Source organism: Stenella coeruleoalba (assembly GCF_951394435.1).
Source record: "Stenella coeruleoalba genome assembly, chromosome: 11".
NCBI lineage: Eukaryota > Metazoa > Chordata > Mammalia > Artiodactyla > Delphinidae > Stenella > Stenella coeruleoalba.
In genome coordinates this window covers 19,794,104-19,817,642 of record NC_137157.1, presented here as the reverse complement: position 1 = coordinate 19,817,642, position 23,539 = coordinate 19,794,104, and the positions used below count along the sequence as shown (strand labels likewise).

General features: G+C 44.0%; 1 protein-coding gene across 2 annotated transcripts in view; it reads right to left on the bottom strand.

Moving 5' to 3' along the window:
• Positions 1 to 2,470: 2,470 nt before the first annotated feature.
• The window catches only part of WASHC3 (WASH complex subunit 3), a 128,218-nt gene continuing 107,149 nt past the window's right edge, over positions 2,471 to 23,539 (bottom strand). The window contains exons 10-13 of one of the 2 annotated variants that reach the window (XR_013830412.1): positions 21,653 to 21,741; positions 13,549 to 13,754; positions 3,435 to 3,570; positions 2,471 to 2,877 (exon numbers count right to left, since the gene is read on the bottom strand). The gene's annotated coding sequence lies outside the window, so the exon portion shown is untranslated. The remainder of the gene's footprint in view (positions 2,878 to 3,434; positions 3,571 to 13,548; positions 13,755 to 21,652; positions 21,742 to 23,539) is intronic. The other variant, XR_013830413.1, reaches the window with a different exon arrangement.

The window sequence follows — 23,539 nt, the reverse complement described above, 5'->3', positions numbered from 1 at the left end:
GTGATGATGCTCTGATTGGTCAGACCAGCATCACATGTCCACCTCTGGAGCATTGAGGGGTCCACACTGCCCAAACTACTGGGCTGATGGTGCGGGAAAGTTGTTTCTCAGAAGAAAGGGATGATAAATGGATCTTGCACAGACAAAAAGCTGCAGATTCCACTATGAAATTTAAAGTCTTCCCTGACCCCACAGGTCAGAAAAGCCAACCCAACTTGATTCAGAGCAAACCAAATTTTACCTGCTGCCAATCTTTTCAGGTAAAAAAAAAGATAAGTAAATGTAAGCCAGGTAGGTAATAATGTACCTTCAGTTAACTTCAAAGTTATGTTTATACTTCTCCAAGCTTCTCGTGTTCTTATTTAACCTCTGTGAGATTGGTCAGGCAGTTAACTGTCACATGCTTCAAATGAGGAAACTAAGGCAAAGAAAAAGAGGTTCAGTGACCTGTAAGTGGTTCTACCACCGGATGGCAACAGATTCCTGTCTGGGACTCTTGTTTTCTAATCCAGTGCATCTTTTTTTTTTTTTTCTCCCCAAACATTAACAGAGGATTCCACAGAAATTGTATTTCATAAACCAAATTAAGTACATCAGTGTTGTGCTGTGTTTGGGTTTCCTAACATCCCTTACATGTGGCATGGTCCCATGTTCCCAGTTTTTACTCATTTGGAGACACACTGGTCTGGTATTTGGGCCTGGAATGAGGAAGGGGGAGTGGGAGGAAGATAAGTGGTCTCCATTCTCTCCCATTCCTTGATTCTGGCAAGCCTGGAGGCCCAGCCGTCTCCCCACACACATACTCTTGGTCTGGCTCTGAATACCCTGCATTCTCAAGGCCAGAATGTCATGCATCTGCATCTTGTCTGTTGCACAAGAGAGCAACCACAGCCTCAAGCCCTGGAGGAGAAGCTTCTGACGCTCCTGGGTCACCCCCAGCAGATTCATCTTCTGAAACGAAGGGCAGCGGTATGCCAAACTCACACTGGGCGGGGGGGGGGGGTGACCTCCAAAATCAATGCTTGGAAAATGCTGAAGGGGCTACCAGCCATCTGCACTGTGGTTTGGGTCAGGGTGCCATGAGATAGATGATGCCTAGTGAACCTGCAGCCTAGGTAGTCCCTCAGTGATGAGCAAAGCCCTCCATCCCCAGAGCCGGCTCTACCTCTGGACTCTTCGGTTACATGAATCTCTTTTTAACTTCGGTAAACTTGAGCTGGATTTCCCATGCTTATTCCTATAAGAGCCCTGACTTAATACAAATACCCAAGAGTTCTCCTAATATGCAAATATAGCAAACTGCTGTTATCTGGACTCACTCTGCTGGGGTGGAAAGATAATTTCTAGATAACAGGTGATTCAACTGTTCCCACTCACAGCCCTTACTCTCTGAACCATGTTTTCTTTTTTTTCAAATCTCGAATCAGTAATATATTGATGTGATTCAAAAATCAAAACGATATAAAAAGGTACTCTGTGAAAAGCCTTTGTACTTTCCTCTACCCACACTTAATTCACCGCTCTTCTGGCAGATAGCCCCTTTTAATGAAAATACAAGCAGAAACACACATTTAAGAACGTTTCCCTTTTAATTTCTATCCCAAATGTAGCATATCTTGCAAACAGTTTTGAGCCTGCCTTTTCTGACTAAGCAATGTATCTCAGAGATGTTTCCTTATCAACACACAGAGAGCTTCTTTGGGTTTTTTTGTTCTGTTTTACACTTGTACAGTATTCTATGTGCCATCCTTTATTTAACAAGTCCCCTGTTTGATGACCAATCATGTGGCTTCTAAGCTTTGCAATTATAAGTGAGTGACCTAGTACATACAGCATTTCACACGGGTGCAAGGAAATCTGTGGGAGAAATTCCCGTAAGTGGGAATGCTGGGACCAACGGGAACTGCAATCTGTGATGTGACAAATACTATCTTCTTGCCTTTGGAACCTTATCACATGAGTGTTTTTTGTTGGAAAATCTTTCCAGCTATTTCACCCTTCCATCTAAACTGGGGATGCTGATTGTAAGTTCACCTTTTCTTGGCAACTCATGCATTCATCATGTGGATTCTGCAGTACATGGTGTGGGACAGAAGCCAGCTGATGGTGTCCCTGTTCTACAAAGCCCTCTTCACTCTTTTATTTAAGCCCCTAGGGCAGGGAGGGTGAGGCTGTTTGCTCCCCTCTCTGCGGACAGCAGAACGCCACTGTCTTTTACCTCCTCCCAACTGATGCCCACTCTCCTTTTCATGGTCAAGAGTGTCTCCATCTCACTTGGGTTTTTCATTGTGATCTTGCACTTTTGTCTCTGCCTCTTCTAATCTCATCCCTTTTCTATCCACTTTCTCTTTTGGGATCTCTTTGAAGGGCTGCCACTTCACTTATACTTCCTTATCTTCTGAGAACATTTTGCTTTTATAGACATCAATCATCAACCACAATATTCCCTTTCCTCTTTCTGGCAAACTGAACCATTACAGAACCAGGGAGAATCCACAAGCCTTTTGGTCCTCCCTGACCTTGTAGCTTGGTGGTCAGTGTGGAATGACCCAATGAGTGGGGAACACCAGCGATGCAGGGGCGAGAGAGAGAGAGAGAGAGAGAGAGAGAGAGAGAGAGGGAGAGAGGGATTGATTCTCCAGCTTTGAGAAATTTAACTTACTTAGAAATAATAGGCTTTAATTGATGGACCTACCTTGATACATCATTACACCATAGTGTGTAGTATCCATTACGGTTCACTCTTGGTGTGGTGCACATTCCATGAGTTTTGACAAATGTAGCATGGCATGTAGCTGCTATTGTAGTATCATACAGAATAGTTTCACTGTCCACAAAATCCTTTTGTCATTTTGAAAAAGACAAAGTTGGGACTACCTGTGGAGAGACAGCATAAAGTTTTCTCAGTACCAGCTATTCAGGGACTTTTGTTTAACCACCAAGAACATTTCTTTACTTGCTTGCATTATGACTCAGTTCCTGTTAATATTGACTGAGCATCCAACCACAACGAAGATACTGTGAGAAGGGGGCAGGGAGTAGGTAGTGGGAACATGATAGAGAGAGGGCTCCTGTGCCACACCAATCTTTGGTGGGAGTTTGAGATTAGCTCTCCCACAGCCATGCATGACCCTTGAAGGGGAGCACCGAAATGGCTAAGGATGCCATGGGGCAGTGAGGCTGGGGGCTGGGGGCCTTTCAGTATGATTAAGGCCCTGGTAGCTGTGAGGTGTGGTTTCTTAGGACTCTGAACTCTTAGTATCTTTTGCTTCTGATTGGTGCAGTAAGATGGACTTGGGGTTAGAAACATCTGCTCTCTACTTGCCAAGGAGGCAATCATGGTGGGGTGCAGAGACCACTTAGGCTTCCCCCAGGCTGAGTAACAGAAGTCCTCAGTGCTCACACTTGTCAGACGGATGGGCTTGGCATCCTACCTCCAGCAGGTGATGTGGTTGGAGGATGTAGAGTTCTCTGAGCCTCCAGCGGAAGCAGAAGGGTCTCCGGGCTCGGGGTCCCAGGTTCCAGCTCTCTTGCTCATCAGGCTAATGTTAGCACAAGTGATAGGAATGCCTGGAAGACAAAATTCACCTTCTTGAACAATCCTGTTGCTTAGGGTCAGCCCAGAGAAGCACATTCCGGGTGCCACCCAAGATATCTGATTTAGGGTGAAGAGTGATGTAGTTAGAGCTGGCCAGCAATTTGACAGCTGCTAACATAACCTTTAACACGTGTATTAAAATGAATACTGAGCTTAGTTCAGTCTGTCATTTCCTCTTAATACTTGAAAAGCCAGAGTTTTGTTTGAAAGTTCCCTCAAAAGGCTCTAGCGGGTGAATTTATTCTTCCGCTTGACCACACTTGGAACTCTGAAGTCAGAACCACCTTGAAACTGAAACCAGGAAAATCCCTGGTCTCTCTGGCCGAGAGAAGCAAAGGTATGCTCTGAGGTTTATTAAATAATTACCCAGTTGCTGACATGTTGTAGGGGAGGGAAGAGCCAAGGTGCTGGCAAGTATGAATAGACATTAGTGAGGATCTTGTGTCATGGGGCTTATAAATGAGGTAGAACATTTTGGTGTTCCCTGACCTTTGGCTCAAACCGGAGGATGTGTTCTTTTGAGAAGACTCAGTTAACTAGGCCTTGGTGTGCTCTGTCGTTGTTTTGACTGTCTGAAAGACCACAGTCAGCTGTGATCCAATTAATGCTGAAGATACTCAAAAGTCGTTGGCTGTTGGGAGCAGATGCAGCAGTGACTTGAAGAGAAGAAAATGAGAAGTGGGGCTTCCCTGGTGGCACAGTGGTTAAGGATCCACCTGCCAATGCAGGTGACACGGATTCGAGCCCTGGTCCGGGAAGATCCCACTTGCCATGCAGCAACTAAGCCCTTGTGCCACAATTACTGAGCCTGTGCTCTAGAGCCCGCAAGCCACAACTACTGAGCCCACGTGCCACAACTACTGAAGCCCGTGTGCCCTAGAGCCCTCGCACCGCAACTACTGAGTCCATGCCATGTGTTCTAGGGCCCGTGTGCCACAACTACTGAGCCTGCATGCTGCAACTACTGAAGCCCACGTGCCTAGAGCCTGTGATCCGCAACAAGAGAAGCCACCGCAATGAGAAGCCCACGCACCTCAACAAAGAGTAGCCCTCGCTTGCCACAACTAGAGAAAGCCCACACGCAGCAAGGAAGACCCAATGCAGCCAAAAAAAGAAAGTGAGAAGTGAGGGAAAAAACCCGGAATTAATTGGCCATTTCGACTTCCCATCTGCAGCTGGTGTGAATGGCAGATGAGGGCAGGTTTCCTAATAAATGGCTCTGAGACTAACTCAGTTCAGAGGTTCAGGGAGGGAGGATGATAACTTCCTTCAATACTCCCCAGACTTCAACCATTTGTGTGTCTCCTTTGCAATTTTTGTCATCCTCTTACTGCAATTTACTGAATATTTTTCACTGACTCACTTTTTAACTATTTTTATTTTAAAAAGAAACTTCTCCCGTTGCTTCTCCTCCTGGACTGCCTGGTTTGGTGAATGGTGTTACCATTCCCTGGGTCACCCAGGGCAGAAACACTCTGCTCCCCAACCCCACCTCATGTTCTATTAACTTTATCTCCTATGTACTGGGTTAAAAGATAATTATCATCCAAACCAGGGCATTCTGGGGAATGAAAGGGACATTATTAATAAGTGAACCAGAAGGAAACTGGGTTTGTCGGAAGCAAACGGGGATATGTGGTTAACCATCTACATGGCCTTGAACCCTCTTCCTCCTCCCCATTCCCACCATCACTACCTTATTTATTCATAATTATTTGCCTTCATAATTATTTGCTTGGACTAGTGCAGTAGCTCACTATCGTTTCCTTAATTTCATTCTTGGTCCTTTCCAACACATCTTACACACTGCACATACACATTTGATATAACAGCCTCTTAAAATCCTTCAGTGGCTCCCCATAACTTCAGGATAAATTTCAAATTCCTTAGTATGGCTTACCAGGCTCTTCACAGATCTGTTCCTTTTTATCCTTCCAGCCTGTGAGCTCATTTATTTATTCATTCATTCAACATTTATTGAGAGTTACTCTGGGTTGGCACCGTGCTAGTCTCTGGAATATAACCATAAATAAGATGGGTTTCTGCCCTCAAGGTATTTATAGTGGAGTGGAGAAACAGCCAAGGAAACACTAGAGTTAAAAAAAAAAAAACAAATAACATGCTATGGTGAAGCACTGCCCTCTCTGACCTCATGGCTCAAAGTATGTTCCAGGGACCTGGAAGCTTGATAGAAACTCAGAATCTTAGGGCCCCAACCCAGACTCACTAAATCCAAATCTGCATTTTAGTAAGACGCTTAGGTGGTTCGAGTTAACATTAGTTTGCAAAGCCTGGTCTGTGGGACCGTGCTAGTTGAAGAGCTTGGTTCAGTTCCCTAGGGATGGTCATGCCTGGAGGGAGACTTGGAGGAGGAGATAGAGTTTGCTAAATGAAGGCAAGGTGGGAAAAGGGATTCACCTGTGCTGTGGAACAGAGGCAAGAGAGCTTATGCTGTTTGGTGGGAATTACAAGTTTTTCAGTATCTGGGGACATGGGTTTCAGGTGGGAGCCTCACCTAACTCAGAGATACCTTATTCAAGGGGAAAAAATGATCAACCTGGGCACCTTCATTTCTTCTTTGAGCCCATCTGGAAATGATGATTTAGAACGAATACTTTAATTCATAGAGACAGACAGTAGAATAGGAGTGACCAGGAGCTGGAGGGAGGGGAGAATGGGGAGTTACTGTTTAATGGGTACAGAGTATATGTTTTGAGATGATGAAAAAGTTCCGGAAATGGATAGTGGTGGTGGTTACACAACATTGTGAATGTGCTTAATGCCGCTAAAACCGTATGCTTCAAAATGGTGAAAGTGGCAAATTCTTATGTTATATATATTTTATCACAATTCTAAAAAAAGGAATCTTTGACTTTGGAGTCAAAGACTTGGTTTTCAAGTTCCAGCTTTGATGCCGCAGCAAGTCAGGTAACTTCATGGAACCTCAGTGTCTTCATCTGTAAAATGGGAATAACCATGATACCTGCCTCATAGTCTTGTCATGAAGATTCACTGGAGCAATGCCCGTAAAGCACCTGGGAGCTCGCTGGGTTTTCCTTATGCCCATTAAATATTTAAAAGCATGTTCTTATCCTTAGCACAATGTCTGGCACAGCTAGCCCTTGGCATCACAGTTATTTTTACCCCTTCCACTTCCTCTTTGAGGTAGCAGTGGATTTCAACTCTTAGCTGCACATTAGAATCACCTGTAGAGTTTTGTAAACAGCCTTTTGCCTGGAGCAACTAAATGAATTTCAGGAATAGAGCAGAAGCATCATTATTCCAGGTGATTCCAATGTGTGGCCAAGGCTGAGAACTGTACTATAGCAGTGGTCCACAAGCGTTAGTATGTATCAGAATCACCTGGAGGGCTTGTCAAAACAATTCTTGGGTCCCCGCCCCATCCCCCTCCACCCTGAGTTTCAAGTTTAGTAGATACAGAACAGCCTTTCACTTTATTCCATCATCTATGTGGTGGCCCTTTCTTTTTGTTTGCAGTCTACCCACTACTTAACCTCTTCCAGACCCATTACTCAACTGAACTTTTTCTTGAAAACACTTGCCAATAGTCTTCTTCATGCCAATGCTCTCCATATTCTCCAACTGTGGCCTTAGACACAATTCACCATGTCTCAAAATTCTCCTCCTTTGAATTCAGGGCCACTACTCTGGGTCATGTTTTCCTTATTTCTCTTTCCTTCTCCCTCCCCCACTTGGAAGTACGGATTCCCATGTGGGACTCCCATGACCATATTCTGGAATTCCTTTATTTATCCCTTAAAAAGATCACAGTCTTAGAAGTGAGACAGACATGGGTTCATATCTTGTACCTGGACAATTTACTCAAACTCTGAGCCTCATTTTCCTTACTGGTGATGATAATAGTGCCCCTGTAAATAATACATCCCTGACACATAACACCCAACTATTATAGGGTTTCGCCTTTAAGAACATGGTAAAATCTTGACCTTGAAGAGAACTCCAGGAGTGGTGGGACTAACCCATAGGATGCAGAGGGCAGAGCCAGGGATATCAAAAACACAGTGTGGAAGAATAAAGCCAGGATTTACCAAGGGGCAAGGAAATGGGCCCAACCAAGGATTTTCCAGGAACGCCTGGGCAGACAGAGAGGTGAGAGATGGGATCTTAGAAAAGGAACTGACCATGAGATTCCCTGTGACTACATTAAAATGTGAGCCTATGGGCTGGTCCATGCACAGGATGGGGGTTGTTAATAGTGCTATCACGAGCTATGAAATGGCCCCAGAGGACGCCCACAAGGGGATTTCAACCCCAGCAGTGTGGAATTCAGTCCCTTTGGCAAGAAACAAAGTGATAAAGGACCTGTTACAGTTTGCACCATTTATTACTGTCGTGTGCAAAACATGATTCGGGGCATTACACAGAGCTCTTGTTACCACCAGATGAGGTCTCTGAGTGCTGTTTCCCGTTGATGATGTTATTCAGCAGGACGGCTCACATGTTGAAATTTGAAACTCCTTGGGTGAAGAATGCCTCTGCAGGCTGTACCAGATGTTGCTTGTGTAGCTCCCCAAGCCCAGAAAGATGAGTTAATCCTTGAAGGAAATTATTCTGAACTTGCATCAAACTCAGAGGCTTTGATCCAACAGGCCATGGCAATAAAACGCAAGGCTATCAGAAGAGCTGTGGGTGGTAGTCCTGTCTCTGAGAAGGGAACAGGGCCACTGGCCCCCGGCTGCATTCCAGATGCAGACAGCCAGGAGCAGAGGCCTCACTTAGTGTGATGTTGTGAAAATCCTGCACTTTAAACACGTGTAGTGGGACTTCCCTGGTGGCGCAGTGGTTAAGAATCTGCCTGCCAATGCAGGGGACATGGGTTTGATCCCTGGTCCGGGAAGATCCCACATGCCACGGAGCAACTAAGCCCGTGTGCCACAACTACTGAGCCTGTGCTCTAGAGCCCGTGAGCCACAACTACTGAGCCCGCGGGCCACAACTACTGAAGCCTGCGTGCCTAGAGCCCATGCTCCGCAACAAGAGAAGCCACTGCAATGAGAAGCCCACGCACTGCAATGAAGAGTAGCCCCCGCTCGCCGCTACTAGAGAAAGCCCGTGCGCAACAACGAAGACCCAGCACAGCCAAAAATAAATAAATAAATAAATTTATAAATGAAATCATATACTCTTTAAAAAAAACCCAAAAAACACATGTATTCATAAACGAAAACTTCCTCACCCTTTAAAGACCCTGCAGAAGTACCACCCTCTCCAAGATGCTTCCCTGGAAGGTTCCAGGCCTCACTGACCCCACTCACTTTCCTTTACCTTCATTATCCATAGCACGCAGCTTGCCCCTTGATGATTCTCCAAATACAGTCTTCTGCCTTCAGTTGTGTGGTAAGTTTCCAGAGGTCCTAAACCAAGTCTAGTTTATATTTCTTTGTATCTCTGAATGCCTAGCACTCTAAGAGGCATCGTGGTCATCGTTTCATCCTTAGAATCCAGCATAGTACCTGGCACATAGCAGACACTCAGTAAATGAATAAGTGCTTATTAAATGAATGGAATTGTTTGTTGATAGCGTAGCTGAACTGGCATGAAAAAACAAATAAGGGAAGGTGGAACAGGCACCTCTTGTGTTGTTGGCCCAGCACTTCACCCCCTCTCTTCCATAAGTTTCCTCTTTCTTCGCCCCATCTTTACGGTTCCCACAGGAGCTGCCATGTTGTTTCATGACTCTTTGGAGTTATCTGACTTGAACTACTTGAATGAGTCCTTCCCAGGGATTTTTCAACTTGGAACCAGAGAGAATGTTAAGATAATTTCTTTCTAGTGCCCAAAGCTATGTAGATATACTGGTACATCTGAGAGCTGTTGGGCCCCCTGTTTTTCACCACGTGGAGAAAGGTGATGGCTAGCTAGAAGGAAGAATGAAACTAAGGAAGCGAGTGAATGAAGGCACAGAGACAAGAAGAATAAAAGAGAAACCTGATGGTCTTGGAGTTGTTTCAGTGGTTCCTGTGCCCCAGGCACATTCCTGTCTTTTGGTTTCACAGATGTCACATTATCCCTTACTATAGTCCCTTCTTTTGCTTAAACGAGCTTGAGTTAGGTCTCTGTCACTTGTAACCATACAAGTCTCAACTAATACAGAAGTGCCTGCTTCTTGGTAGATACTCCATAAAAAAGAATGGATGAATAAAATCTCATTATGTCACGTTATGAAGTTTTGCAAATGGGGTATTTCAAAACTTCCCATCCTTATTTGTGGTTTTAATAAACCCATCTTTGATATCCCTCCCAGAGCTAGCACAGTTCTGAATAGAGGGAAGGCACATGGTATACATGCAAGCTGCAATTTCTGGTAGGTTGATTCTTCATTTTTCATTTTCAGTGACTTTTTATCTGTGTGTGCACTTGCCGAGAATCAGATGCTTGGGGCTGCAATGCCATCTGTACGTGATGGAAGACATTTGTAAGGACTTTTTAAAGTGCACGTAGAGTAATGGGCTCTGAACAGCAGTTGGGGACTAAATATGAAAACATGAAAGGATATGGTCTTCATGAGCAAGGATGATGGAAAAGAGCTTTTTTTTTGGCTGCGAGGGGTCTTCGTTGCTGTGCGCAGCTTTCTCTAGTTGTGGCAAGCGGGGGCTACTCTTCCTTGCAGTACCTGGGCTTCTCATTGCAGTGGCTTCTCTTGTTGCGGAGCACAGACTCTAGGCGTGCGGGCTTCAGTAGTTGTGGATTGCAGGCTCAGTAGTTGTGGCTCACAGGCTCTAGAGCACAGGCTCAGTAGTTGTGGCACACGGGCTTAGTTGCTCTGCGGCATGTGGGATCTTCCCAGACCAGGGATCAAACCCGTGTCCCCTGCATTGGCAGGTGGATTCTTAACCACTGCGCCACCAGGGAGGTCCCGGAAAAGAGCCTTTGAACAGCTCCATGATAGACAAGATGGTGCTAGAGACTTACTGGTATCCACATTTTCTGAACTTCAAATCCAGGCACATGGCCCAATGCATAAGAGGGAATTTGTGGGAACAGTGGGAGAACTTATTGGATGTTGCGTCACCAGCTCCGCATCTCTGGTTACCGTATTTGTAGAGCTAATCTTTAGCATCAAACCCTTCTTTAGACAGACTGGTCTACTCACTGCCACACAAATAGGCCATATGGATTTTATATTTGGCACACTTGCCCACAAAATCCCTGGTGCCAGATACCTCTCCCTCCCTTACTTCATCTCCTTCTATTCACATCAAACTCATCCTCCAAGGTCCAGCTATCTTATCTTCTCCAGAAATGACTGTTCTATCTAATCTGTCACATCTGGAATTTCATCATTCATTTTAAGAATGTTAAGTATGTGTGGTATAACTCATTCATACTCCTCATTCCCATGAAAAACATCACTAATTGATATTGGTGCTCTTTCTCTCCAAGGCTGGCAAGAACTTCAGAATTCTTCTCCACATAGCACTTGAGGCAGCCACTGAAGGCTCACGGCAAGTGACGTGAGACCTAGTTGCTATCTCTGTTCCATTCCCTTATATTGTTATTTGAAGTTTCTGAGTGTGCTTGTCTTCTATCACCAACTGGGCCATTAAGTCCTTGAGGGCAGGGACAATAAAAGTAACAATAATAGCATCAGAATAATATCAATAATCATAATAAGGAAAACAATAATGATAGCAGCAGCAGCAAATATTTATTAAACACATGTGCTGGCACTGTACTAACCATTTTACATGTACAGTTGGCCCTCTGTATCCGGGTTCCACATTCGCAGATTCAGCCAACCACAGATTTCAATCTGGTTGGCTGAAATCTGCACAGATGTGGAACCCTGGGTATGGAGTATTTATTTTATATAAGGTACTTGAGCATCTGCAGATTTTGGTATCTGTTGGGGATGGGTGGGTGGTGGAACCAATTCCACGTGGATACCAAGGGGCAACTGTGTTTTCTAATTTAGTCCTCAACACAATCCTGTGGAGAAGGGATTAGTCAGGTTTTTTTTTTTTTGCGGTACGCGGGCCTCTCACTGTTGTGGTCTCTCCCGTTGCGGAGCACAGGCTCCGGATGCGCAGGCTCAGTGGCCATGGCTCACGGGCCCAGCCGCTCCGCGGCATGTGGGACCTTCCCGGACTGGGGCACGAACCCGTGTCCCCTGCATCGGCAGGCGGACTCTCAACCACTGCGCCACCAGGGAAGCCCAGTCAGGTTTTATAGATAGGGATTCTGAGTCTTTTATTTATTTTACAAATTGAGTTTTTAAAATAAAAATTGTATATATTTTAGGTGTACGACATGATGATTTTTTTTGTTTTGGCCGCACCACGAGGCATGTGGGATCTTAGTTCACTGACCAGGGATCGAACCCGTGCCCCCTGCAGTAGAAGTGCAGAGTCTTGACCACTGGTTGCTAGGGGAAGTCCCACGACAAGATGATTTGATACACATATACGTAGTGCATGCAGTAATCATACACTGCAGTTAAGCGAATTAACATATCTTCTCCCATAGTTAACTTTTTTAGTTATTGTTTTGGTGAGAGCACTGAAATTACTCTTAGCAGATTTCCAGTAATCACTATGGTATTCTTAACCACATCATGCTGTACATTAGATCTCCAGACTTATTCATCCTCCATAAGTGCAACGTTGTATCCTTTGACCAACATCACCCCATTTCCCCCACCTTCCCACCCCTGGTAACCATCATTCTATTCTTTACTTCTATATATTCAACTTTCTTAGATTCCACATATAAGTGAGATCATGCAGTTTTTTTTCTGTGCCTGGCTTATTTCAGTTAGCATAATGTCTTCCAGGCTCATCTATGTTGTTTCACATGGCAAGATCTCCTTCTTTTTTTTTTAAAGCTGAATAAAATTTCATTGTGTGTATATATATATGTGTATATACATATATATATATACATACACATACATACACACCACAATTTTTTAATCTGCTTATCTGTCAATGGACACTTAAGTTGTTTCCATATCTTGAGTTTAAAGATGATAAGTAACTTGTCCAAATGTACACAGCCAGAATGTGGCAGAACCAGAACCTGACCTCCAAACCTTTGCTCTTACCCAATGTGCTATATCATGTTGAATCTTCCAAGTACCAGAAAACCGTGTGCATCGTATTTGCTGAATATACATTTTTAATAAAAAAATGAGGTTCTTCACAAGAGACAGCAAAATTGAATCGAAAATACCAGAAGCAAATTCTCCTCCCCAAAGAGTTGGAGCATACTTGAAAGGGGTCTACTTCACTTTCCCAATATCCTTGGCTGAAGGCAATGCCATTTCCCATTCCACAGGTAAACACGCTTTGTGGAAATAGGAATACTAAGAATTGACTCTGGGGAGGAGGTAGGCTCTCTGGTGAAGAAGCAGCTCTGGGAGCTGGGAGCCTCCTGACAGATCCTCACGGCGGCCCTACTAACTACCACCAAGCCACTGGCACCTCCCTGGGACTATTTCCAAATCTGTAGAATGATTCATTTGGACTCAATTAGCACTTTCGCAAAGTGTTCCCTGAAATATTAGCCCTACAAGAAATTCATATACAACGTGGTTCTTGTCAAATGTTATCGGGAATTGCATTTCCCCTTGGGAGGCACACAATCCATATTAAAGGATCTGAGAAGACCAGCAGGAAAGATCCTGCTTATCTAATATTTAATTAATGTTTATTTAACCCAGTGTCTCCTAACCCATTTTGGTTTCACATAATAACTGCTAATATCTCTCAGAGCTAATACCCACACTTAGGTTAAAAAACAATTGGCTACATACTTTCTAAAGGTCCTTCCTAACATTCTCTAAGTCTCAGAAATAATAATGTAACTTGACTATAAACTGTCTTTCAGTGAATTAAATGTGGAAGCATAGTTTCAAAATTTTGAGATTTCTTTGTCAGAAAAGTTTCGAGGGTGTTAAGATGACTTACCCAGGTTTAGCCGTTCATGCTGCCCTGTGAGTTTCCTGAAGGGGACAATAGGGGGCACTAGTGGACTGCAGTAACAGCCACCCCATCCATAAATAGCAAGAAGGAGCAACCATAGTTGTAGCAACCAGAGCTGTTCCTTTTCCAGCCGAATGGAAAGCTACTGAGAGCCAACTCTTCTCCCTTTTGGGTCTCTCTCCCTCTCTTTCCTTTGGAGAAAAAATTGGGAACGAATTAGGATAGCTAACACTGTACGTTTGCCCTTTACCTTTATACATAGAAAAGCATATAAACCAACTCTTTTCAACTGCTTGTGGTTGGTTGTGTTCACTTTGGGGCAACTACATTTGACAGTGGAATTTCTTATTGGAGTAAATGTAGAGTCTGTGAGTTGAAAAAGTAATTCTTCTTTCCTTCACCAATTCTCTCATTTTACATAAGTTAAAAAAAATTGTACAGGTGAAGAAAAGAACAAACTTCATTAGGATATAACAAGTTTTTTTCAATTAATATTTCTTTTTCTCTAAACTTTGGGTGTAAGACTTACACAGTAAGCCTTTTTAACGATGTGGCAGGCTGTAAGAGGCTTGGAGGCAAAAGGGTTGTACATAACTTTTAACTTTTTCTCACTTATCCCCTCTTTGTCATTTTCCTGTGAAGTAGGACAAAGCAGGCAGGCCTCCCTGTCCAGGTCAAACACAAGGGATTGGAGTTTCTAAGTTGATATTGTCACGTTTCCCTACAACTTCCCTCATTGTTAACTACACCCTCGTGCCCACGCTGCCCCTACACAGAACCCGCCGCTTAGGAAAGAAACTTTCCATAGGCTTACACAATTTTTTCCTCAAGAGAAAGTGTAAATAAGATTCAGGAGTGTAGCCCACAGAAACTAACAGAGGATAGAGAAATCACTTTCCATCGATAGAAATTCTCTACATTCCGGCTCAGAGGAACTCGGAGCTTGGAGAGTCCTCAGCTTTCACCTGATTTCATCCTTTGGTTGTGTGCACGAGGGGACCAGAATGCCCAGGCCCTGCAGGGAGGTGTGCCAGCCTGGCCGCTGCCTGAGCTTCCTCCCATTCCCTTGTGCTGGACCCCAAGCCCTTAGGTTCCAGGCAAGGTGCACAAGCAAAAGTCACACCCCTCCCTGATTCTACACACTGCGTGGAGCATCTTATTTTTGACCATCCCGTTCTTTTTTTAATATAAATTTATTTATTTATTTTTGGCTGCGTTGGCTCTTCGTTGCTGTGCACGGGCTTTCTCTAGTTGCGGCGAGCGGGGGCTACTCTTTCGTTGCGGCGTGCAGTCTTCTCATTGTGGTGGCTTCTCTTGTTGCAGAGCACGGGCTCTAGGCACACGGGCTTCAGTAGTTGTGGCACGCGGGCTCAGTAGCTGCGGCACGTGGGCTCTAGAGCGCAGGCTCAGTAGTTGTGGCGCATGGGCTTAGTTGCTCCGCGGCATGTGGGATCTTCCCGGACCAGGGCTCGGACCCATGTCACCTGCATTGGCAGGCGGATTCTTAACCACTGAGCCACCAGGGAAGCCCTATACCATTACTTTCTGTTCTCAATTCCTGTTTTCTGCTACAACGACATTCAATCCATATCCTCTACGTGTGAAAGATTTTTTCCTATACTTGCTTCAAATTTGCACAGATAACTATATTCCACAACCACATTTGTGCCTGCCTTTCACAGTCATTATAGGAAGCAAGCTTTTCCTAGCATCTAACTTAACCCCGCCCCCAGATGCAATGGGAGCCACCTGCCCTGCCCTCAGGGAACATGGAAAATGGCTACAACATTCCAGTGAGCAGCAGCTCCCCCAGTCCTGGTTCCAAGTTGCTTCTGTTAAAAGAATTGTCAATTCAAAACACATGCACTGTCATAAAGCCTCACTCCCATCCCAGACGCTCAACTCTGGGCCCCTTTTAGGGTGAGCCTGAAACATCACTCAGAATCAGGGCTTTTTGTCCAGACTGCAACCAGGATGGGGATGGATCAAGGCTTTTCTTCCACCCCCATTCCTGAGGCGAGCCCTGATCGGACCCCTTTTTTCAAAGTATAGTCTAGGGCTAACATTTTATGGGATCAAATACACGGCCTATTCACATTTGAGCTGTCGGCGACCAGAAAACAAAATTTCTTACATGGGGAATTTGGGCACCCTTTTTGATTCTTTGCAAACAGAAAAATCTAGCCTGGGAATCCCTTTGCAAAAAATGTATGTGCATCAGGCATCTAAAAAAGAGAATGCATAGCAGTACAACAACTTGCATTTAGGAGCAAGTGAAGGTTTTCAGAAAATGTATGGAATTTGGAAGTGAAAAACCTGCATGTGAATCCTATCACAGACCCTTACTAACTATGTGATTTGGGGCATGTTAACCTAACCTCTCTAACCTTGCATTCTCTTCTCTGTGGAATGAAAGTAATTATACATAACTCATACATACATAATGCACACTTCATACATAACTGTTGAAAAGATTCCTGCAAAGTAATCCATAAAATTTTAAAAGATATTATTATTAACACTATTGGTATTGCTGCTGCACTAAAAAAGCCTACCTCTGACTTGAGAGAACAACCTTCAATCTTACTCCCTTAGGGCACACTTTTATTCTGGGTGTTTACTCTATGTCAGGCCTTACATGTTTTAAGCTTCACGTATATTATTGGCTCATTCCTAACAACAATCCAAGAAGGTAGATGCTGTCTTTAGCATCTACCTTCTATAGTTGAGGCCAAAAAGTGAAGCAATATACCTGTGGCTATCAGCTAATAAGTGATTGAACTTAGGCAGTGCATTTCCAGAATCCATCCTCCTGAGCACCGTATCAGTAAAGACTCACTTTGGAGTATGTAATAGAAACTCAAAATAACACTGACTTAAATTAAATAGAGGTGTACTTCCTTTTTATGTAAAAGCACCGAGGTTGGTAGTTCAGGACTGAAGCAGAGGCTCTGTGCCATACAGTGCTCAGGGTCCCAGAACTCCTAACATGTTGTCTCATTCCCAACATCTAAAACAGATGCTAGAGCTTCAGTTGCTACCTCTGCTTTCCAAGCAGCAGGATGGAGGAAGGCGTAGGATAGAACAGGGATAAAACACATGCCAGTTGTTTATTGTGGACTGTTCCTGGGTGTGGCCATATGACATTTCTGCTTACAACCCATTGATCACAATAGCAAGAGGGCTAGGAAATATCATCATTATTCTGGGTGGTTTTGTGACCCGTTGAAACTGGAGTGTTTGATTACTGAAAGAAGGGGAGAGGCAGTCAAGGGCTAGTGGATGTATGGAAGAGGAGTGGGAGACGGAGCTGGAGAGGTGGGCAGGGGCTGGGTGATGAGAACTTACCAAGACCCTACAATTCACCCCTCTAATCTTTGGGTTCATCTCCCATTTTAGCAGGTGCCAAGGGAAGGCAAGGATGTCCCTTGAAAACCACCAGTTATGGCCATTGACCGGACCTCTGAAGCCTTGTAATAGGCATTCCCAGAATACAATGCAAGTGTTCACCTTGGTGGTGGACTTGAGGCTGGTTCCTGTATGAGACCCATTAACTCATTAGGTTAAAACGGGGATAGGTGGCTTCTGATTCATGTCTCCAAAGAGTCCAGAAGGAGGAGGTGGGGTGGGAGGACACCAGCACAGACTATAGGCACTGAGTGGCCTTTGGCTGGCTTCTCTGATCCTCCAGAGAGAACCTAGATGCCACATGCTGGAAAGTGACTTCATGGTTTCTGAAGACATTTCCCATATGCTGTTTCTCCGGGAACACATAATGAGACGGTGGTAGGGTGTGTCTGCTCCTTATTTTGCCAATGAGGAAAGGAAGTCAGAGTCTCCCTGCGATATTCAGTAGGATGAGGTGAGATCTTAGAATCTGTTTTTTTCACAAGAGTGCCAGGTGATTCTTAGGTTCAAGTAACTCTGAGAAACATCACACTCAGGGTGCTGAGTGATACTGGAGGGTCACGTCTCAGGAGGGTGGCAGATGCATCAGGAGACCATAAACTCCACGATTACTTTCAGGTGTGTCTTTCATCATTACTGCTGCATCTTTAGCTGGCACATTGTAGGTACTCAATAAATATTTGATGAAAGGATGAATGAAGACAAGGTTAGGTATGGAGACTTCTTGCCTACTACTTCCCCCCAGTGTCCTGGAGTAATCCTAGAATAAGCTCACATTTTTACATGCTTAGTGCTGACAAGGCAGGAAATACATACTATTGAAACCTCCATTTAGAGACAGTAACTGAAGTTAAATGACTTGCCCAAGGTTACACAGATAGTAAGTACTAGAACCAGCATTCAGACTCAGGCTCGTACATATCATACTCTCTTGTTTCTCTCATAGAGAATAACTATTCCATGTCAGTAGATTTACCGTAGCTCAGACCATTTCCCACGAAACAGAAAAAGTCTATTCTGTAGATATTCAATGTAACAGTTAACCTAATACACAGATGTGCGTCCTGTCACTCGACACCAATGTTATAGAAAAGTTCCACTCAGCTCCATAGCCTATTTGCTCGTATTGAAGTGCCAAACTAGATTGCTGGAGAGGAATGTATATTGACCTTGAATGTTTACTTTACTCATGAACACACATCTGTTTTTGTTAATGGGGATGAGGGCAATCAGAGTGAGCTCTCAGAAGCAGACATTCTTGAGTGGAATTCTCTCCCAGTCTGTGAAGTTTTATCATCCCTCAGGCTAGAGAGCAGGTTGTCAGTTTAGACAGTGGCCTGTTGAACCCAGAAGCTTCTGGACTCTTCTGTTCTTTCAAAAGAGGCCTTGTTTCTTCAGGGCCCTTAGCTGAAGTTGAATCTTAAAGGAGATGTGAGATTTTGTAGAGTAACTACATCAAAAGGACCCCAAGCAGACTTGGAACAGTAAAACGGCTCTGTGGGGGTCCCATCTAAAAACTCCTCTCTTTTCCAGCAACGAATTCAAAGCACAGGAGCTGACCTTTCTGATCTGCCTTCTCAGGGTCCCTTCCCCCTCACTGCTCCTTTGCCAACTTTTGTATCCACTGCCTCAGCTCTAGCATGTGTGGGGGAGGGGAGGTTGCCCATATTGGGAATGGTTTTCATTTCCTTCCTTCACTGGCATTCCTTTATAGAAGACATAACACACAGATTGCACAGGCAAATGTTGCCTTGTAACGTGTTTGGCATTAGCAGCCTTCGTGTGTTTTCTTGCAAGTTCTCCATTTGTCTTAGATGCAGGGCAGCTGGCCCTTATACTGACCCCTATAACACGGGCACATAGGCTGATGGGTAGTCCGTTAGTGGGTTTTATAGGGACTTGGCTTTTTCACTCAGCTGCCTTACCTAAAAGAAGGTTGGAAGACAGGACTATACGCTCCTTAGAGGCAAGCAATGTGACTGGGTTTGGGATCCACCCCACCACCCCAAGTGATGAGAACAGTTGACTGACTGAAGCTATATCCCCTGACATTTGGTAGAAAGTGCAGCTTTTTCAAGAGCAGCGTATGAAAAAACAGTGGAGCTGGGAGGTGTGAATACAGAGGGTCTTGGTAGTAAGTCTGTTCATGAAGCAGTATTCATAGTCTGATTTTGTATTTCTTTTCTAACTCAATAAAAATGTGATTTTTTTCTTGGTTACAGAAGAAATATGATGACTTATGGTTCAATAATTTCATGTGTGATTTCTTAGACTCTTGACATTTATATCACGCTCCGAATAGTTACACTGCTTGTCTTCTGAGACATCTGCTCATTCCACTGGGAAAAGCATTTTGCAGTACATGTAACCTCTGGTCATCCCAGCCACCTCCCTTCCCCTCCCATCCCCCACATGCCACATTTAAGCTTTCTCAAATGATAACTTTGCCAAATCAAGGGAACTAGAGGTCTGCATCTTGCCTTCCTGTGGTGCTGACAGAACATGATATTGGGCAAACAACAGGTGGTTAAAAATTTGAGCAGGAGGGGCCCTGCACCGACTCTAATGCCCTCGAGGTAGATGGACCTGAATAAGACATGTCTAAGTGTGAGAACTGGACACTACTTCAAGGCCGTGGGAACCCAGATGGACTTATCTAAGAGAGGGAAAGGAAACTGGGAAAGATATCTGGTATCGAGCTTCCGGCCAATTTAGTCCTGTGGGGCACTCAGGCTGGATTTAATTCAATATAGAAAAATAAGGAAATACTATCATATACACTCTGAGTGTTATGTAAGAATTTTTAACTGTTAACAATACTTGAAAGAAAAAGTCAACCTCAATTTGCAAAGAAATTAAAATTTAAATGAGATTTTTTTCCCCTGTTAGATTAGTAAAGATGCTTTTAAAAGCTCACACTCGATGGTGAGTAAGGGTGCAGTGAAATGAGAACACTTACATACTTTCATTAGATATATAAATTGGTGCAATCCTTTTGTCTCATAATTTGGTAATTATTAAGAGGTTTAAATTTTGACCCAGTAATTCTTCTTCCACCAATTGATTATAATTAAATAATCAGAAACGTGGATAAATATTTATACACAAAGATATTCATGGTAGTGTTGTTTATAGTTGTAGTAAATGTGATGTAACACATTGGGTAGCAGTGTGATTCTAACAATAAGAAAATGGTTAAATAAGGGCTTCCCTGGTGGCGCAGTGGTTGAGAGTCTGCCTGCCGATGCAGGGGACACGGGTTCGTGCCCCGGTCCGGGAAGATCCCACATGCCGCGGAGCGGCTGGGCCCGTGAGCCATGGCCGCTGAGCCTGCGCGTCCGGAGCCTGTGCTCCGCAACGGGAGAGGCCACAACAGTGAGAGGCCCGTGTACCGCGAAAAAAAAAAAAAAAAAAAAAAGAAAATGGTTAAATAAATGGCGGCACATCCTTATGATTTAATATCGAGGTAGTCATTTAGACTTAAAAAAAAATATCATGGCTCCCTCCCAGATGAAATTAGATGTAGATGTGTGTATAAGCCAGCTCTTGCTGCATATCAAACTGCCCCAAAATTTAGTGGCTTAAGACAACACTCGAAATCTGTGGATTGGCTAAACAGTTCTGGTCTGGGCTGGCTGGAGCTGGATGGTTGAGAATGGCCTTGCTTACATATCTGGGATGGCTGTAATAGCTGGGACAGCATGGTCTCTCTCTCCACATGGTCTGTCATCCTCTAGGTCAATCTTGGGTTGTTCTAAAAGCACTAGGAGAGATCAAGCCCTAATGCAGAAGCATATTTTAAGCCTCTGCTCATGTTACATTTGCTAATGTACTATTAGCTAAAGTAAGTCACATGGCTAAGCCCAGAGTCAAGGGGTGGAGAAACAGACTCAATTCTTGATTGGAGGATCTGCAAAATATTGTGGCCATTTAAAAAAAAATATATCACACCATGAGACTTGCTTTGGCTAACAAAATGTGAAAGCCTTGGGAGCAGAAGCTTTAAGAGCCATTGCATGTTCCCCTCTATTCTCCTTTCCTTCCTATACAATAGCCAGATACATTTGAGATGGTAGCTGCTCTGTCTGCCTCTGTTCCAGAGAGATCAAGATGAGCAGAGTCTCCATGTCAACCTGCATTGGACATGTGGCTTGAATAAGAAATAAACTTTTGTGATTCGAAGCCAGGCAACAAAGTTGAGGGTTTTTTTATTGCTACAAAATCTGGTCTATCCAAACTAATATGAAAATTGGGCAGGCATTAAAGTGACATTTTAAAAGAATGATTATTTATATGGGAAAGAGTTCATTATATATTATAATTCTATATAAACCAGTAGCCTATAAAGCTGGTATATATTCTGTAATCCTAAATTTGTCAAAACAAGCAAGCACACAGACATATATCCTGGAAGGAAATATATCAGAATGTTAACAGTGAGATTACAGGTAATTTTGATTTTCTTCTTTCCTCTCTACATTTTCTAAATTATCTATAATGAGTTTATATTATCATGGTGGAATATATTATTCTTTCCAATCACTACCCACCCCTCCCTGTCCATTGTCAGGTGATCCACTGTGCCTCCTATGGGAGGATTTTATGTCCTTACCTCATTTGATTTGGTTTTGGTCATGTGACATGCTTTGGCCAATGAAATGTGAGTAAATATGGCATTTACCATGTTGCAGCAGAAGGTCTATGACTCATCTTGAGTTTCGGCCAGTTCTCTTGCTCTTTCCCAGACATGTCCTATGTAGAGGCTGGGTCCTGAAATCAGAAGACAGAACAAGCCCAGGGTATAAGGTAATAGAAAATATATATCTTCTCTGCTCCCAGCTCCTATCCCAGAGCTCCTAAAACCCTTGTAATTCCCTTAGTGATAAAAGCACTAGGAGTATCTTTTGTTCTAATATTTGGTCTTTGACCCAGGTTCCTGACACTGAGCTCCTAAATTCCTTGGAATTTCCTGGGTAATAGCAATGTATTTTGCTCTAATGAGGTGACTCTTGGTGGGGGGGCTGATCACCAGAAAGACCAAGTCATGATTAGAAGCTTGGGATTTTCAACCCTCCCCTCCACTCTCCAGAGAAGCGAGAGGAGCTGGAAATGGAGTTAATCATTGATTATACCTATGGGATGAAGCCTCCATAATAATCCTAAAAGTACAGGGTTTGGAGAGCTTCTGGGTTGGTGAACACGTGGAGGTGCTGGGACAGTGGCAGAGAGGGCGGTGAAGCTCCGAGCCCCTCCCCATACCTTGCCCTATGCATCTCTTCCATCTGGATGTTCCTATGCATCCTTTATCATATCCTTTTAGAATAAACTGGTAAACAGTGAGGGAGCTGCTTTCCTGAGTTCTGTGCGTTGCTCTAGCACATTAATTGAGCCCGAGGAGGGGTGGAGGGAATACCTGATCTATGGATGACTGGTCAGCAGCACAGGCGACAACCCGGACTTCTGACTGGCATCCGAAGTGGTGGGGGGAAGGGGTTGTTTTGCGGGACTGAGCCCTTAACCTATAGGATCTGACACTATTTCCAGGAAGACAGTGTCAGAATTGAGTTGAACTGTGGGACATCCAGCTGGTGTTGTAGAACCAGTGGTGCAGGAACACCCCGACCCTCACATCTGGTGTCAAAAGTGTTGTGAGTGTGGCTGTGGTATGATAGTAAAGGGGAGACACACAAGAGGAAGAGTGAGCTTTTCCTACAGGGCCTGGTGAAAGCCACAGCCCACCTCAGCCTCCAGATAGCATGAGGAAGAAATAAACCACTGTTGTAATAAGTCACTGAGACTGAGGTGCAGGGTTTGTTAACAGAGCAAACCTTACAAGAAAATTCCTTGTTTTACTTTAAAAGACATACCTAAAAATATGGCCACCTGGGACTCTTAAGTCACCCAATTCTAAGTCCTGCCCATAAAGGATACTGCTGTCTTATTCCCACACCAGACTTTCTTCCTCCCTCCCTTTCAATTACAAGGTGGAATATTACAAAAGCAGGTTGTCCCGAAGTAAACTAGTTCACAGATTCAAAGGCTACCCCAGTCCTCTTATGACGGCTATATGACGGCTATATCCATTTTCGGGGGATGTAACTAGGCTTGTCATATCTTTGGACCCGAGAACAGGTAAAAAGGGAGTTCATCTCTTCCTCAGTAAGAAATACTTTAGCCCTGGTAGAGAGTATGGCATGATTCACAAATCACCAACCAGCACTGAATCCTCATCATTCCAAATTAAAATAGAATTGTTTCATCCAAAACCTGCCCGGGGATGTCCGTAAGCCACATATAGAGGGGTTGATCATTTACACACAATATACTCATTTATTCAAAGAAAGTGTGGCTTTCTCAGCTTTCTATAAATGATATAATCTTCCTTATGAGCCCAGCCTGCTGAGTCACAAGAAAACTCATGTTTAAGTATCTCAGCATCCCCTCCCTGTCTTCTCCAGAATGCCTGGAAGTAACAAGCGTTTGCTTATTGTGTCGCTGTGGAGGTGGGCAGGTGAAAACTCGGATCCCATGCTGCTCCTTGCATCTTCACTGTCTTTGAAGAATGATT